The sequence below is a fragment of the Pagrus pagrus genome (genome assembly GCF_965226575.1).
Source record: "Pagrus pagrus genome assembly, chromosome: 5".
Classification (NCBI taxonomy): domain Eukaryota; kingdom Metazoa; phylum Chordata; class Actinopteri; order Spariformes; family Sparidae; genus Pagrus; species Pagrus pagrus.
In genome coordinates this window covers 16,505,124-16,523,142 of record NC_140189.1, presented here as the reverse complement: position 1 = coordinate 16,523,142, position 18,019 = coordinate 16,505,124, and the positions used below count along the sequence as shown (strand labels likewise).

General features: G+C 40.9%; 1 protein-coding gene and 1 long non-coding RNA gene across 7 annotated transcripts in view; one reads left to right on the top strand and one right to left on the bottom strand.

The window, feature by feature from the left end:
* The window catches only part of arhgef9a (Cdc42 guanine nucleotide exchange factor (GEF) 9a), a 45,669-nt gene extending 44,766 nt beyond the window's left edge, over positions 1-903 (bottom strand). For 3 of the 5 annotated variants that reach the window (XM_084353149.1, XM_084353153.1, XM_084353152.1), the window contains exon 1: positions 594-902. The gene's annotated coding sequence lies outside the window, so the exon portion shown is untranslated. Of the gene's footprint in view, positions 1-593 lie in introns of all 5 variants that reach the window. The other 2 variants (XM_084353151.1, XM_084353150.1) reach the window with 2 other exon arrangements.
* Positions 392-18,019, top strand: part of LOC311257507 — a 39,631-nt gene continuing 22,003 nt past the window's right edge. The window contains exons 1-4 of one of the 2 annotated variants that reach the window (XR_014622630.1): positions 392-469; positions 13,267-13,580; positions 13,716-13,788; positions 13,915-14,298. This is a non-coding gene — a long non-coding RNA (uncharacterized lncRNA). Of the gene's footprint in view, positions 470-13,266; positions 13,581-13,715; positions 13,789-13,914; positions 14,299-18,019 lie in introns of those variants that run through there. The other variant, XR_014622629.1, reaches the window with a different exon arrangement.

The following is an 18,019-nucleotide window of genomic DNA, read 5'->3' as shown; positions in this document are numbered from 1 at the left end:
TAATATAAAAAAAATAAAATAAAAATGTCAGTTTACGAGCACACTACTCTTTAATATTATTTGAAAGCATTAAATGCATTTTAAGCATTAAAATGTGACGTCTCTTTAACGTTACTATTATTTTTCAGGCTGGTAGTTGTGCTTATAATGGTGTAAACTTCTGTACACGTAAAAAAAATAGACATATATAACTATTTTTGTTGTTTTTGGCTTCCATAAACTGTCACTAGGATCTCTGTCTCCATCTGTAGTTAGCTAAAGCTGACTGTACAGCAGCTCAGAGTGGCAGGGTAAGTTAACTTCGTGTTGGGCGTCTGACAGTTAGCATTATGTGTTTGTTTGTTTTTAAATATGGCGTCATTAAAATTGACGTTAACGTTCCAGTTCAGTAGCTAATTTAGTTTTAGCGCTAACGTGAGCTGACTTCACCGGACGCGTCTTCAAACTGTGAGCCGAATTGACAGTCCGTGTGAGTAAAAGTTATCAATAACTTTATCAATAACTTTCATGTCGAGTTGTTGTACATAAATGAAAAATAAACGTCTCCTTTGACCGCTTCAAGCAGCCCGTCAAAGCTAACAAAGTTAACTTACCCGCAGAAAAACGTCCCGTAGCCGCCGTCCTGGAAGTCAATGAAAACAGCGTCTTTAACGCCGGCTCAACATATCCACCGCTGCTTTGACGGTCTTAACATAAATCCATGAGTAAGGCAGAAGTTATGCTGCGGACAGCGACTCCCTCGTAGAGATCCTGTGTTTTGGTTCTAGCCTCTCTAAACTAAACTTGGTCCGCTATCATGAAACTGAGAGAAACTCCCGGAGTTTGGGACAGACCGGTGAACTCTTGCCCTGTAAGCTCCTGCAGACGCCGACACTCTGATTTGTGATAATGCTCTCACGCAGACAGCGAGCGACACACTCCCCACACACCCTGCACACACACACACACACACACACACACATGGGAAAGTCACTGTAATTATCTATAATTGTGTAATTGTGACATGAATAACAATTTTAAAGCTGAGTTAGGTTTTTTCTATTTTAGTGAGACTATATATATATTGGCTAATATTAATATAATTTTAACCTTGGGATGTTTACTGTGCCTTTAATCCTATTATTCCTTTCCTTAACTAGCCTATAATCCCAATCTATTATCCATAGTCATTATAGCTTATATTTCTGATGTATACTTACAGTTTATTTTCTTTCTATCCCATTTGTCGGATGGGTTTATAATGAGGCACTTATATCTCCTGAAAAGGAACATCAGTGAAAACAAGTGATTGACTGAACTCTGGTCTCAGTAGCTGATCCTCCTTTGGGATTTGCGTTGAATGTGAAAATCCTTCTATTGAAATGACACAATGGGGGAGAGAGAGCTCAGGGGGGGAAACCGAAGGAATTCACAAAAACTAAACAGCTCCAGAGCGCCGCTGTAGCCGTGGAAGAGGAGATGGTGGAAGAAGGGGCCTAAATTTAAACATTTCCTCTTTGTCCTGTTTTGGGCCCATTGTCATCGCATGGCGTTCTCCCTTCTGCACAGGAAGGAGTGGATCTGACATCAACGCTCTCAGGCTGACAATGCCAGGAAGTCTGTCTGACTGTATGTAAATATCTCTATGTGTCCACGCTTCCCTTGCTTTGCCCGAGGAGCCGCTCTCCTCTCCCTGGCCCTCTCTGCCCGGAGCGGCTTTAAGCACTTGAGGTTGTAGTAGTAGCAGTAGCAACGTGGTGATTTACATGCTACACTTCCCCCATAACTCATCCGCAACTGTCACTGCGAATTACAGCAACCTCATCTTCATATGACCTCTTCTCTAATGGAGCATCTTTCGCACATATGTAGACCTAATGGGCTTTTTTAAATTTATAGTCATACACCAATATATACTTGCTTATTTGTGATTTTTCCGTTTTGATTTTTGTTATTTTTTTCCTCACAGTTTTGTGTTGACGTACTCCTTCGCTCCCATTCCCTCGCTTCTTCCCTCCTTGCCCTTACTCACTCACTTCCTCACAACCCCAAGCAGTCTTCCTGTTGTCCCCCCCCCACCTCCTCCCGTCAGACATCCTGGCTCAAACATGCCAAATGCTTCGGCTCAGATCTAGCTTATACAGACATAAACGCTTATCTTTTGAAAATAAATTCATCCAAACAGCATTTCGTATGAATGACAGAAGGCGTGAGGGGGGAAAAGAAAGAGGGTGATGAATTGGAGGGAGACAGATTAGAGATTTATAGGCTCTCTACCAGCTGGGCCTGTGTCTGAAATGATAAGTTTTGTTGACGTTTGGCGAGCCGTGTGCATTACAGCGAGTTGACTTTGCTGCCTATTTACCGCGAGTGTTGAACACTCCGAACAGAGCTCTTTGAAATGATGTCATTGGCTTCTCATTTTCAGAACAATCGACCTCTTCCTCCTCTTCCTATGACACGGTCCCTGCTGGTGGGTTTGGTGGAGATTACTGGAGACAAACACTTGTTGAGTTTAGGCCCAGCTGTAATTATTTCGCCAGTCTTTGTCAAAGCCGCTGAGTGAAAACAGGCTGCCGTGAAAAAGCTGGCCAGACAGGGAGGGAGGCGGGGGGGCAGATATGTTGTGATATCAAATGAAAGGCTTACTGAAGCCTGGGAACTGGATTCAGGAGGTGTTACTCGTGTGTGAGCAGCTGGGAGTTGAGTCAAATTTTGTTTTAAGTGCAGGTGTTTGGGAACATTGAGGCCGAAACACTGTGTCGTTGTGTAATATTACTGCAATCCGTGAGATGGGGAGATTGCTGAGTTAAGGGGGATTCTGATGATGCTGTGAGCATGCATGGCGCCTTGTTAAAATTGTGTTACACACTGCTGCACACACACGTTAACATTTCTGCCCACTTTTGGTATAAAATATGCCCAGGTAGTCGCTGCCTCCAGTTGTAGAGGAGAGTTTGAATTACACTGGCATTCCTGACATTCCCTCTGCACTGACCTGCATACTTCTCTGGCCTGGCTGCACATGGCACTATCCCTTAAACACACACACACACACACACACACACATTGGAGCCCATCCTCACAGTTCACAGACACTTTGATCTTAACGGCAATCAGTTTGGGGATAATCAATCAGTTTGAGTTTGAGGTCTCACACACATGGACACACAATTACGTACGAGCTCACATGGCACACACATGGTCACCTGGAATGTGTGAAAAAGCTCAGATGGGAAGGTCTCTGTAAACCACTCAGTGAAGCTAGCAGCCATCTTAGAGGCAGTGAGAGGGAAAGAGAGAGGAACTTGAAGAGAAAGAAATAATGAGAGGGACAGGACAGAGGGAGAGTGTTTGTGTGTGTGTGTGTGGAGCTTTCAGCTGGGGACTTTCAGCCATTATCAGGATGAATCTGAAAACAGGAAGGGGGGTTCCATTAAACAAGACGAGCGGAAGACAACCGCAGCTCTACTTCCTGTTTTAGAGCAAGGGAGGAAACAGCAGATTTTTTAGGAATTCAAATCAGAATCAACACTCCGGAAAGAACATCTTTATAACGCTCTTGTTGGACCAAATTATTAGCATCCACGTGTGCTAGAAGTCGTTTTGTGCAAATGTTGCTGTCAGAAGTGTGAGCAGGCAGATGTTTATTCCACTTCTGTATCTGTGTGATTGTTTATCCTGCTCTGTATCTTGCTGTACAGGCCTTGGGCTGACTTGGCTGAGTTTGTGGGTCAGCAGCAGTGACAGAAAAGCAGCCTGGCGCACACAAAACATCCGCTCATCTGGGTGCTTCCACTTCTTCCGAGAGCAAAGTTTCTGATCGGGAAAACCCAGGGGATGGGGTGACGAAGGGTGGGAATGTTAGTCAGCATAGGACGGATATTTAACCGAGAAGAACAAAAGGAGTTAAAACATTGCGGATTATCTTGTGTCTTCTCAGCACAATGTGTCACTATTGCTGAGAGGAGTAAACGGCTGTGCTCTAAGGCACAATTAGTATTAGTGTGATAGTCAACTGGCATTCCTCTCACTGAATCATCAATGAGGAAGTTGTCTGTTTTATCTCCTTGATGAATGTTGACCTCTGACCACATCATTGTGTCTGGTCAGTGTCCTCTGTGCCGGCCAGGATGTGAAAATAGTGGATTGGGCAGCCCCATTTTTAATGGCGATTGAGCAATAGCCACATTATTAGGCCTTTTATTTATCACTGGATATAATCCCTCCCTCCATCCTTCTCTATCTCTGTGTCCTCGCTACAGCTCCTTTACCATGTCCTAGTTAGAGGCAGAGGGATACAGATGGTGAGTGTGAATCTCTCTTTTCATTCCTTTCCTGCACATCTTCTGTCTTAGTACAGAGAGAAGGAGCTAAAAGAGAGTGAGGCTGTGGTTTCATAGGTTTACATTTTGGTTTAATATATTCTGAACAAGTAGCACAACCAAATTATTCATTCACGCAAAATCCTGAGATTACAGTCTTTCTCCAAACGAATTGCCAATGCATTTCGTATTAATACTTTAAGGTTGTACAAAGTAAGATGATATATATTGAATTATAATTAAAGAGTCCAGTTTTCATAGGACATTTTAAATCATTAAAATGGTCAAACATTACTGACCAGGATTCAGCATATAGCAGCCAGTCCTGTGTAGAAATCATTTTCTGTATAAAATATGGACAGGTCTTGCGGGTCTGAAAATTGAAGCCAATGCAGAAATGCCTTAAAGACAAAAAATACCCAGAAATGAAAATTCAGTCATTATCTACTCACCCCCATACCAATGAAAAGTTAGGTCAAGTTAGTCCACGCAACATTTCTCTTCTGGAGCATCACAGCAAAATAGCCTTGTAGCATTCTCCTAAACACCTGAAGTCGATAGGGACTTGTTTTTAAACATAAAAAACAAAAGGAAAATTGTCTCTATACAGCTCATCCACAAGTCTCTGGAAGCCCAAATACAGACCCAAATTGAAAATTTAAAGATGTTATTTACACCCTCAACATGTGGTCGAGCTAATGCTTTTAGCTTAGCCGCGAAAATTATCAAATCAAATCAAATCAAATTTTATTTGTATAGCCCAAATTCACAAATCACAGTTTGCCTCAGAGGGTTTTACAATCTGTACAGAGACGACACCCTCTGTCCTTCGACCCTCGATTCGAGTGAGGAAAAACTTGCCCCCCAAAAAAGGCCCCTTTTAACAGGGAAAAAAAATTATGGCTTGAAAAGGTTTTTTCAATGCTGGTTTCAAAAAGAATTCCTTTTGTATGTAAGCCTATGAGAAAACGACCCTACTTCTCACTTGATTTATTACCTCAGTGAACAGGTTCCTGATGAGTTGATGGTCTCAATATCATCAATATCAAATCTTCTCAATACAGCATGATGTTAATTTTTTATAAATGACGGTCCCATTTAGAGTATAATTAGACGAAAAAGCAGGGTATTCTTTAGGGCGTGGCTACCCTGTGATTGACAAGTCGCTACCACAGCTTGTCTTCAGGTCCTCAGTCAGGTCCAACAGTATCCGTTCCAGCTCCACCCTCTTGTCCAAATATGGTCACTTCAAGCTACAAATAACCAGGCTGTGAACAGTTGTAATGCTTGAAAACAGTGGTCCACAAAACAAAGGGTGACGTCACAATGGGCCTACACTTGGTTTAAATACCTAAATGGCCAGGCATTAGAATACTAGAGACCAGTATAGGTATATCCTTTTTCACAGATAGGGCTCTTTTGGATCTAAATCTGCTGATTGTGTGGGGGCTACAATTTGGAGGAGTTAATGAAGTGAGAATCTGTTACTGTTGTTATCTTTACTCTGTTGTCTTATTATTATTATTTTCAACTGAAATTAAAAGAGGACATATGGTATTTTAGTAAAAAAAAACAGTACTTGGCCTATTTGTATAATAATTTGCATTATTCATAACTTTCTCGCAACTCTGTAATGTAGCAGAGGCATAATGGTCCTTGCTGTTCATGAACCACTATGGAAATAAGTTGGTTTTTTTCTGCGTCATTATGCAAAACACCTAGTTTGTGTTTTATGCTATTTATAGTTAGTTTTATATCGTTTCATTTTGTATTTATGTTCCTGTATGTCCATGTCTTACTGGATTTGTATCCTTTTGTTATAGTTTCCTTTTTTCCCCATTATCTTTATAAAGTGTGTGATGTATAGGTTGTCTTAGAACAGAATTAAACCAAAGAAGCACGTCAAAAAGCATTCGTTCTGTGTGTACACCCCTCCCTGCCATCTGATCAACCCCCTGTGTCTTCAAACACACGCACACACACTTAGATCCTCTCTGTTAGGGTGATGTAACTCCTTGTACAGGTTGTTAGACTTGCCTTATATCCAAAAGCAGAAATCCAGTCAGGTGAAGAGAGACATCTAGAGGAATCAGCTGAAACAGTTTTCTTAATTTATTTATCAACACAGTTTAAATGACTTTTAATTCACATGTCCAATTTAATTCATGTCTTTAATCACAGAATACACAAAAGGATTTTATGCAGAGAACGCTGCCTGCCACTAAAACATGCTGCCACTCAACTTAAAGTTGAGGATTAAACTTTCTTTGCACCAGTGTGCAGTTGAGGGCCTCTGCCACATGATGGCACTCTGGCTCTTCCACATGACACCCATGTTTCTTGCCAGTGACAGAGTGGATTACAAGACAATCCTTTATTATTAAAAATCAGATATAGTGTACATTTGAGAATATTGTCTATTTCAGGAGTAATACCACACAGGCAAATCCAGGTTCCAGGGGAATCAAACTGATAGAGTGAAACCGGAGGAATTGATCTAAAATGATGAAATGAAATTGACCAAATTTGCTGTGAGAATTTTAATTAACTACCAGAGTTCCGAGGTTTAGTTCAGTCTCTCATTGGATTATTGGTTGCGGTTAGATAGGTTCAATAAGAAACTGCTACCAAACCTGATAAAGGGCTGTGATTGTGCTCTGCACTATCTGAAACCTGAATTTAGGCATAGCATTAATGACAGAGATACCCTAAGGCTCCTCTCTCCGTGATATAGGTGTAGTTACAAGTGCTGTAATTCCATAGAAAAGACCAGCCATACGTGTTACCAGGAATCCTCTCCATTGGGATTCAGCCTTTAGCCGTGTGTCAATCAATGGACCATGGTCACACTGTTGAAGCTGTGACCGCAGATACATTTTTTGAGAGAATGTGCCCTGGGCTAAAAAGTAATTTGGTGTGAAAGTAAAGAATTAGACCTCGGAGATGTGGCTAGCATTAAAGTTAGATGTGATTAAAGCTACAGGCATCGATTGGATCTCTGTTACAAGGTGCCGAGCCTCGGGATGTTCTGCAGAATGGCGGAATCGCTCCATTCAATTTCATGATTTTCCACTGTAACACTGTGAGATGATTTCATTTGCTTTACACATTTGCAAAGAGGCTCCGTCAAAGAAAGAGGAGAAGAAAAAAGAGCATGATCGCACACTTTTGCTGGCCGGTTCCATAGGAGCGGAGGATGCCTAATTGATACAAGTAAGGTAAAGGCTTGGTTTAAATTAATAGCTACAAGTCAAGTGGAACTTTCTCATTTATTATTCAGTGAAGCACATCGTCCTTGCTTAAAGGCCTTCAGAGGCAAGATAAGAGGCTTTTTAATCTCTATATGGGAGACATACGTCTGTCTCAGCCCTCAATTCCAATCAGTCAAGACGAGGTGAAACCAGTAAAGACAACGTTCGCGTGTGTTTGGTGTTTTCATCCATCTTACCTGCACGCATTCATTTATTTATGTGTGCTTATTGAGAGTACAGGGTGTGCGGGGGGGAAAAGAGGTATCCTGGTTATTAGAGGGAAAACTGTTGAAGAGGTTAGAGCCCAGCACTCCAAGCTGAAGCCACTTTCGCTTTCATGTTAGCAGCTGTCCAAGCCCAAAATGGCCAATTACCATCATTTCTCTGCTGGTGGTGGTAATGTTAGTGAGATAGTCAGAGAGAGAGGGATAGAGAGAGAGAGTAACGCTGAGGGAACGAGCAGCAGATGAGGTAGAGGCAGCTGAGATAAGCCAGAAACTAAAACCACATTTCCACGGCATGAAAATCAGACAACATCCACCATGACAGAAGGTGAATCCATCATCTGCAAAGGAAATAGATTCAATTAGATGGGTCCTTCTGGTGCGTGAATATAAAGAGAGATTGTTTTTATGGTAATAATCATTGTAATTGCAATGTCTCTGAGTCCTGTCACGTTGATTATTCAGTGTAAATAAGCAGAGAAACACATAGTGACAATGTATATGAATAAACACACATAAATATAAATGGACAAAGGAAGGAAGAATGGCAAAAATAGGAAAAAAAGCAAGAGAAAAACGATTGTGTGGTACCTCCACATATTCAAGTCTGTAAGCATGCATGTGTTATTATTATTGAGAGTGAGATGAAGAGCGAGTTTTCCCCAGAGACTCCTCTACTGATCTGTGTCTCAGTGTCTCAGTATGATCTTTGCCAGGAGGTAAATGCTGCTGGAGCTTGAAAGACTGCATGCGCATTATTTCTTATGGGAAATATATGATATTCACTTAGCAACAGAATGATGTTTTTATCACGCTTTCTCACAGCTTAAAAAAGCTAATCAGTGTGAGCCGATCCAAGTCAGGCACCGTGAATGCTTAAAAAGTAAATATCGCTGGATCATTTTCAACCAGTTTTTCTGATAATCCCTCCAGGAACACATTGCTTTACAGCTCATCATCACACCTCAACCACCGGCAAGGTCCATGTGAAAGAGGTGACATTTCTCGGTTATGTTCGATGAAAGATTGCCACGTGTCTTTTCATCAAGGTTGATAATGAAGCACATAATAGTACATGTGGGCGACTTGTGGTGGCCGCCACTGAAAAGGAATATAGACTGTTTTCTGACCTTTCATTCGACTGGCTAGACCTTACCAACGGATTGACGGATCAATATCAGACTGTCTTGTCCGACAGAAAAAAAAGAGACACACAATTTTGTTGACAGAGTGTGATCGGGGAGTTAAGGTGAACAGTGGCAGAGGGGTTTAAAAACACCTGTATGGGAGAGTGATAATGCTGAGACTGGAGGGAAAAGGCACTGCTGACCTGAATGATAATATTACTAAAGAAGAAAGGAAGAAAAATTTAACCAGACAACTTTTCTGTTTGCTTTTTGCTCGTTTTCAAGAAGCCGGTCGTCCTCCACGGTCCAGCCTCAAGCTGCGGCCCTGTTAATTCTAGAAAATAAGTAATCAAGCACTCCTCATGCTGAGTTTATTTTCATTTGATTAATTCTAATGCAGCTTTTCTCAGCCTGTGATGATAACAATGAGGGTTGCATGTCTCACTGCCTCCATCTGTCCTACCAAAACATGTCTGGGAACACAACATCACCAGAACACCAGAACGGTTAATCTGCCTTATTTACTTCTCCCAATATGGCTGCTTTGTCACACACATCGTTTGTCCTCCAGGATAAATATTTCCCCAGCGTTTGGTGCACACTAAATGTTGATTTATCCTCAGCCTGTTAAACTGGCCAATCTGCATATGGCGTGTTTGTGTTTTGTCAGGATGCATCCACTGTGACAATATATACTATAATTATCATCTAAGTGTGACAGCAGAGCTGGAATCCATTCATTGGTCTGCAGAGACCTGTATGTGTGTGTGTGCGTGTGTGTGTGTTTGAGAGAGAGAGTGTGAACTGAGTTGTCATATTGTTGCTGTGTATTGAAGATGTCTGGTCAGACAAAGGGCTGATTTAATAGGAGAACAATTTAATGTTGTCTAGTTTCATTGTAATGAACAAGATCTGGACTCATTTTGTTCTCCTCAAAGGAGAGAAATAAGCGGGGAGTCAGAGGGAGAGGGAATAAGAAAGAGATGAAGATCTGATTCGTTGTCGAGCTATTTATGTTGCTGAAAGAAAGAGAATTTGGAGCAGGCCATTTAACTTAATGCTCTCTCTTCTTTGCTAACGGTCTGAAGATAATTAGTATTACTAATCAAAACACTTGTGTCTCCTCTCCCCTGGTGTGTCATCTTCCCCCAGGGCCATTGTAAACTGTCTATTGCTATGAAGGCCACTCAATTGTTCCTTTTATGTTTCCATTGGATATACATGAGCACAGTCTAATGCATTTCCCATCTGCACTCTTTATTGTCGCTGCCTTAATGTCTTCAGACCGTTGTTTTCATATCACCAAGCATCATATAAAAAACATTTAAATCACCACCATATTTTCCTGGTTTGGATTCAAATATATCAACCAGTCTTAATTGGATAGATGCAAATTAGACGGAGAACCGAGTATGTAGCATTAGCTGGAGAACCATGCATTAGTAAATGATTAGTTGCCGTTAGCTCAATAGTTCTGCTGATTTCTGCTAAATGTATCAATTAATTAGTTGATTAATTGATTAGCAGAAAATGGATCGAGGCTATTATTTGACAATTTGTCATCATTTATCAACAAAGAAACAGAAACAAATACCAGAGATTTGTGAGCTTGTTCATATTTCCATATATTTTAAATTGAAGCTGCAATCAACAATTATTTCCATTATTATTCAAGCAACCATTTTAATCATTTGTTTTTCTTATTAGCGGATTCATTCTTAAATCTTAAATGTCAGAAAATTGTGAAAAATGTCCATCACTACGGTCCATGGTGACGTCTTAAATAGTCTTATTTTCTTGAACCATCAGTCTAAACCCCAAAGACATTCAATTTATAATGATGTCAAACAGAGAAAAGCAACAAATCCTCCCATTTGAAATCAGAGTGTTTAACATTTTTGCTCGCGAATGACTCTAAAGAATAATAGATTATCAGAATTGTTGCCGATTCATTTTCTGTCAATTAACTTATCAACAAAACGACTAATTTTAGTAGTAGACTAGTTTAAATGGTTTTTCAACTGTTGGTCAGACAAAGTACATATTTTAAAGACATAATGTTGGGCTCCTGAGGCTCTATAATAGATTTTGACATTTTATATGTTAAAGAAATTATTAATTATTAAAACAACATTATGTAGAAATTGGCATTTTGTGTGATTTGGCGCCCCCCAGAGTTTCTGAGTGCAACACTGCTGTGGTAAATACAAATCCCAGGTTTGTAATAATTTGTCAGATGTAATGGAGGTGCTAACTACAAACAAAATGTGTAATGCTGTGATGCTACCCTCTCACTGAAGTTACATAGTGCAGAAACAAGTGATAGATGAGCCAGAGACACCAGTCACCCTATTACAAGACACTGTACCATCAACATGATTTTGAAGCTGTTATTTTAAGGTAAAATAATGGTTACATAATGTTGCATTAAAAAATTATACAGCCATGTCTTTGTGAGACTGTACTTAGCGTGGTGCTTTGAATGAAATGCTACCATCAGCATGCTAACATGCTCACACTGACGATACTAACATGGTGATGTTTCACAAGTATAATTCTTACCATTTAGTTTAGCGTAACAAAAGGCTAACCTTTGCCAATCTGGAAAAAAAAAAAAATGTCACAGCAATCAATTTGGTAGTTATTGAGATAAAGTCTAGACTGAAGTGGTCAACCAACAGACAGACGTGGAGCTATGATGCTAGCATGGCCATAAATTACAAACCTGGACACTCATGGCACTAATTTCCCCATAAAACAGCACAATTATAAAAGTGTATAAAAGCAGGGTGACATTAGAACAGGTGAGTTATAATCCCACATGTGCTTAGTTACAAAGGATTTACTGAGAAACTAAGTGGAAGGGCTAGAAAGCAGTTTCTGGTTTCTCTTCTTCCTGTTTCCACTGCTGTGCTTCTCTCTACTTGACACTTTACTCTGGATGGTGTATATTGGCAGAGAGGAGGGGAATGGTTGTGTGTGACTTCATCTCAATAAATTACAGCCTGTCATGGATTATAGATTAATTAGTTTTTCCTTACCTGAGAGCAATGAGTGGAATCCAGTAGTGAAAAGACCAATTTTACACATCTCTGATTAAAATAGTGTCAAATTACTTTTCAGAAATACGAGCCTGGAGGAAATTGTAGAATTTTACTTTTGTTTTCACACTAGCAGACTCTAATGGGGTTGGAGCAGGGCTCCTAGTCTACTGGGCTGTGCATAACAAAGCTACAATTGCAAAGCAATTTCTGTGTAATGTGATTTAACAGTGTAAATTCGACCAATTGTATCCTCAGATGTGGCCTAGCACAGCTATAGTTCTCCATTGTGGAGTTTTGGTTTGAAACAGATTAACTGACATTCACAAATGCATTTTCAGGGAAAGGTACATTGCTGTAAAGCTTCTATTATGGTCAGTATGTCAGTGAATACTCAGTATTAACAAACAAAAATTCCACGTTCCATTCTAAGCTAGAACAGTGTGACTTCTAGTGTGTTCCTAAAGTCTGAAAGAAATAAGAAATAAAAAACGTCCCTGACACAAACCTCACAATTTATATTTCCAGCAGCAGGCAGCCATTTCCATCATCAAACTTTGACAAAACTTCTGTGTATCACCTGCCCAGACAGCAAACAGACACATATAGTGCCTAAAAATGTAATGCACTGTATGCAATTTCTACACATAAGTAGCATTGGATCGCATCCACCACTAATGATGAAAATCTTTTAACGTGACTCACAGAAATGTTCACGGACGAGGTAATGCCTCTCCGACTCTCTCCCGGAACCTGTAGCCACAGACGACCAAATGAAAGACACCGTTAGCTCGTTGTAACATTGTTGGAAACATTTGGGATGATGAAACTACACAGCACAACAAATACATAACAAAGCTATAGTCGACATTTTATTGCAGATATGTTACATATTATATCTTAAGCACCTTTAGACCAAGATATTTTGGTTGGTGGAGACCAAACTAGAGCTAAGAGAAAGAGTAAGAATGAAAGCTTTAGATACTTAGATACCAACACATCCTCTAACCTAAACTAAATAGGTCAATTGTCAGCATCTCCCAAAATGACAATAAATCACTGCTCCCATAACAACATGACAGTGGCAACGTTATGGTGATCGACTTACCGGACCTTCTTTGTACACTTGCAGTTTGGTTAGGTTAAAGCAAGGAAACTACTTGATTAGGTTTATGAAAACATTGCGGTTCAGGTTAAAATCACTAGGTTACTTCTGTAACTTCACATACGTTACTTGCATTACGCTACGTATATAATGTTACTTCACTACATCAGTAAGTTGAAAGATCTCACCACTGACTTCTGGTTTCACCCTACAGCGGTCTCCTGAATGTAAGTCATGTGCTTGTTAAACAAACCGTCCATCCTTGACCCCCTCCCTCTCCATCCCTGTGGGATGTGCAGGAACAAGTCCGATCCATAGTGTTCCAACGCTCCAACCAACAGGACCCTGCCAATGTCCCAATGCCAGACACCGCAGGACAACCTCAGAAGTCGTGTCTCTGCCTCGATGTGTCAAAGATGTTTCAGCTACACAAGTGGAACCTGCACCATATAAAGCAGCAGGTTTCAGTGTTGTGGCTGAACAGTATATGTGGTTGTTTTTCTAGTGAGGACCGGTTCCCTGAGACGTGTAAGTACGCACTGTATGCTGCATGTATGTCACCTTGTTTTGGTGATTATAAGCTTTCAAGGGGCTGAAAACTGATGAATGCAGCGACATTCAAGGGTGAATTATTTGTTCTTTCTGTGAATGGCATGTCTGCAGTCCGCAGGAGTCATGCCAGTGGAGTAGGAGTAGCTAGCAGTCATCCTCAACAGCAACAGCAGCTTCCTTTATGGTAATTTCACCTAAAATTGGAGACATGTCAATGTTGTGTTTATTCCAAGTCTAGTTATTGACATGGCGCCAAAGAATTAATTTACCTCACTTGAAAACATTATTATTCATGAGTCACCTTTTGCAGCAAAAACCAGTGATCATCCAAAAAGCTGTTGAGGGCTAAGCCTGGATCAAAACAGAACAAGACAGCGAGAGCGGCTGCCACCAACAATCCCTGGAGAGAAAGCAACCTTGATGGGTTTCAGACACTGTTGGTGTCTGACAGGGTTGTTTGGTCTCTCCCTAGTGCCCTTATTCATGAAACCTCTCAGAAAACCGAGATCAAACTTGCTTAGCGCTCCCTGTGCTTGATGATAGAAAATTATATCTAAATAAAATATGAAAAGTTAGTTTGCTTGAAAGTTTTTTGTAAAGCTGTTTATTGTCAGATACCTGCACGGTATGTGACAATTGAAGAGGCAGAACGTGTGTATTTGAAATGCCAAGGAAAAAAGCTTGCTAATTTGAAATCTCATGCATATTCAGATATTAAGGTAGGGCAGCCTCGCTCTTGAAGATGTTTCAGAGTGTTCCAGCTTTACTCATCTGTCACACACTTTGTACTTTGCAAGAATTCTTCTGGGAGAGAGTTCATATGTTTTGCAAATGACTCCTTTCAACATCAGCTTTTGGCAAGCGATCAGCCCCTTAGCCAACTCAGCTGTATGCATGTCGGAACTGGTGCATAATAAGAAAATGGTCTTAAGTGTGAAAAATATCATTATTCCTCATTTAGCAACTCTTCTAAACTCATCAGCACAAGTCCTACCACAGAGGATAGGGTGCTCCCGCAGCTGCTGTGATTATGTGCAATATGCGATCAGTGTGTGTGTGTGTGTATGCATAATTCAGCTGCACGTGTGTTTGCGTGCTCGCATTTGTATGTGCATGTGTGGGTGTGTGTCCCTGTGAGACAGGATTAAGTGCAGATAGAGTTTTCAGAGTAGAACCGATCTCTCGGAGAGACGGGGGTCTCTGGGCTCTTAGTGCTGAGCCCCGCTACTCCTCCTCGGCATTTCCCTCCCACTCCTCTCGGCACCATGCTTAAACACAGAGGGGCCTTGGGATGAAGCCTGGATACAACGCCGTGGTCTCAGGGTTGTGGTTCTCATTTTAAATCAGCCCCGAATCCTCTCTTTTTCCACAAGAAGTGAAAGAGTGAGAAATCTGCTAATGGATACATTAATGGAAAGGTTCTGCTCGCGCTACCTTCCATTCCCTTTCCGATCACAAGCTCTGTGGGTGTCAGGCTTTAGAAACAGCAAAGTAAAACTGAAGTTTTTGTACACAGCAGTCTCTGCTGAGTATGTGAAGGATGAACAGAGAAAGTGCATGTCCCTGTCATATTCAAGGCCAGAAAACAGCACCGAATACCTGTGATGTTTATGTTTTTCATCACCCAGTGTCCGTGGGAGAGTGAAGGAACAGGTTTTTTTTTCTTTCTTTCGTGTACAGAGCAAAATTGCCTAGACAAGCAGACATTACCTTGCAAAGTCAAGACCCAACATTTGCGATGTGTATTGATGTATTGATTTTCCTTGGCAGCTATTGGCAGACGGAGTAAGGAGGATGGGGCCATGTGTGCGGGTCCACGGGAGCTTGGTGAGATCCAGGCAGCATTATGCACACCAAGAGAATGAGGCTTAGCATATATTGAGTGTTTATGCTGCAGAATAGAAAGTGTGGAGCACCTTTGCTTAAACTCACTGACTGTTAAATTGGGCTTAACTAAAAATCCCCCTTACACAAACAGAAAGTGATCCAGGGATTTTTTTTTTTCCTCTCTTTTTTTGCTTGAAATCGTTTTCATGTGGCAAAAATACCTTATTTTTAGTACTGATGTGTCTCCCCGCTCTACATACAAAAATGCAGCTAAATTTGTACATGGAAGAGATGAAGAAATTGAGCGAAAATGGCCAATAGACGAAGGATAATGTGTTGAAAGAGGTGATCTGGAGGAGAGTGAAGGATATCCATTGTTTGTCTTCTTAAGGGCAGGGCACACATGGGGGACATAGCTGGAGTGTATGTGGATTAGAGTGAGGCTCTGCCCTGAATATATAACCAACCCAAGGTCTCCTCTCCTCAGTTCTCCTCTCATACAAGGGGCCAGAACGGAGTTGTGAGATTGTGAAATATTAACGTCCTTTAAGTATTCTTACTGGACACTTCTTTGATGTGAACAGTGAACAAGAATAACACATGGCAAGTGCGTATGCAGTTCTCTCACGTTTCTTCGCCTGATATAAAATGGGTCAAAAGTAGAAATCATGGTGCGGGATGCATTTTTTATGGCTTGGTTATGAGCAGGGATGGGAAAAATGTGATGTATGTCAGGACATATTTGGATACAAGATATGAGAAGCTCCAAATATAAAGATATAAAATAAATTATAAAATAGTGTAACCATAACCTGAATCAAAACAAAATGCTTTAGGCTATTTTTTATGTGAACAATCCAGAAAAACTTACCTTTCCCTTAAGGGGTTTGGAACAGTGTTTCACTAAACTAGAGTTCGTATGAATGAAATATCAAAAGGACTAAATGATCAAACAGCAAAAAATATTAAGTGCACAAGCATTCATTCATGTAGCTACATCGCTCCCTCAGCTGATAAGGTTATTGTTATGCTTCGTAGCATCTCTGAAGTTTCTACAATTATGTAGTCTCTTTCTAGCAACGTATACAGTCTCTTAAACATCTTGAGTAAGTCTGTGCTGTGCATTTTAATCTGCTCAGGGCTCTTGTTTGCTGGCAATTAACAGCTTAATGCAGTAAATCATTGCCTTGGCTGTGCGGCGCATGCAGATGGCATGAGTAATAAGTAAAGTTTTGTAAAATGTCCAGTGTCCAACAGCTAAAATTAATGCATCTGTATTGCAGTATAACAAGGGGAAAATAGCATGTTTCCATTATACACACCCCCTCACTGACCTCTTGCTGATAAGAGCCTGAGCAAATGATTGTATTCGATTTGGAGCTGCTTAGGTGTGATTAAACTCGATGATGAATGTTACTGCACACAGATAAAATGTGTTTCTGGATTGGTGTACAGGGTTATGCTCTGTGTTAGTGGTGTAACCGGGTTGCTAATCGAATGCACAGAAAAATACGCTTGAGGGAGGGTAGTCAGAGAAACCACGAGCATTTTGAATAGAAAGCCCGTATCGCCAGAGATGGCGCTTGTATGACACTCGTCCTGCAACTTCCCCCCAAAAGCCAATTGTCTGCTTTGGCACAGGTGAAGGAGGAAAAAAATAAGCCAATCGTTGTTGCACTGACACGAGTGCACAGTTGAAATTCTCGACAGTCTTAACCGATTTGGTGCGGCTGTAGTCGGACTTCTGATAGGCACGGAGGATGAGGATATAATGCTAATGCACAGGATTACCAAGAAAGTTGAGGTGATTCAAACATTAGACATTACAGTCGCATTACTTCAAGTGCTCATGTGGGATCAGCTGATGGCATCATTCTCTCTGGATTGAGCCAAAATATGTTGGTCATTGGTGTCATGAAAAAAATGTGCATGCTTTGTAGAAGTATAACCCGTGTCTATTTTCCAGTCTATTTGTGAGTAAGCTAGTCAGCTGCTGGCTTTGTCTTCACATTCACCGCAAAGATATCAAAGTGTTATTGACCATTCCAAGCCAAAAAGTGTATTTTCCAAAATGTCGAAGTATTGTTTTAAAGCTGATTTAGCATTGTTTTTACACATGCCTTATGCATGCAAGACTACCACAATACAGCACTGTGGCTTCATCTGAACCCTCCGCTCTACTTCTGTCCCTGTCACAGAAGATGTCAGGTATTTAAGCAGGGTGAAGCATTCACACATACGCCTTCCTCTCTTCTCAGTGCCTTCCATATCCCTCTCTGGAAATACATTTACATACAATACATTTGGATTCACACAGTGACAAGATGAGAAACTCGCACTAAACACATGCTCGTGTAACACATTGCAGTTATGTTTCAGTTGGTGCTGGAGGGCTGACGGTAAGACACAGCTTACCCCCAACTGAGCAGGCATGACTTAGCCTGAGTTTTACAACCAGCCTTATTGATTTACTCATTATCTTCTTTACGGGCGACCCCCCTGTAGGGGATCAAAGGCCATCACTCTATCCGAGTCTATGCTGTTCTATAGAACCAATCACAATGTTTGCTTACAATAACTTCCTGGTA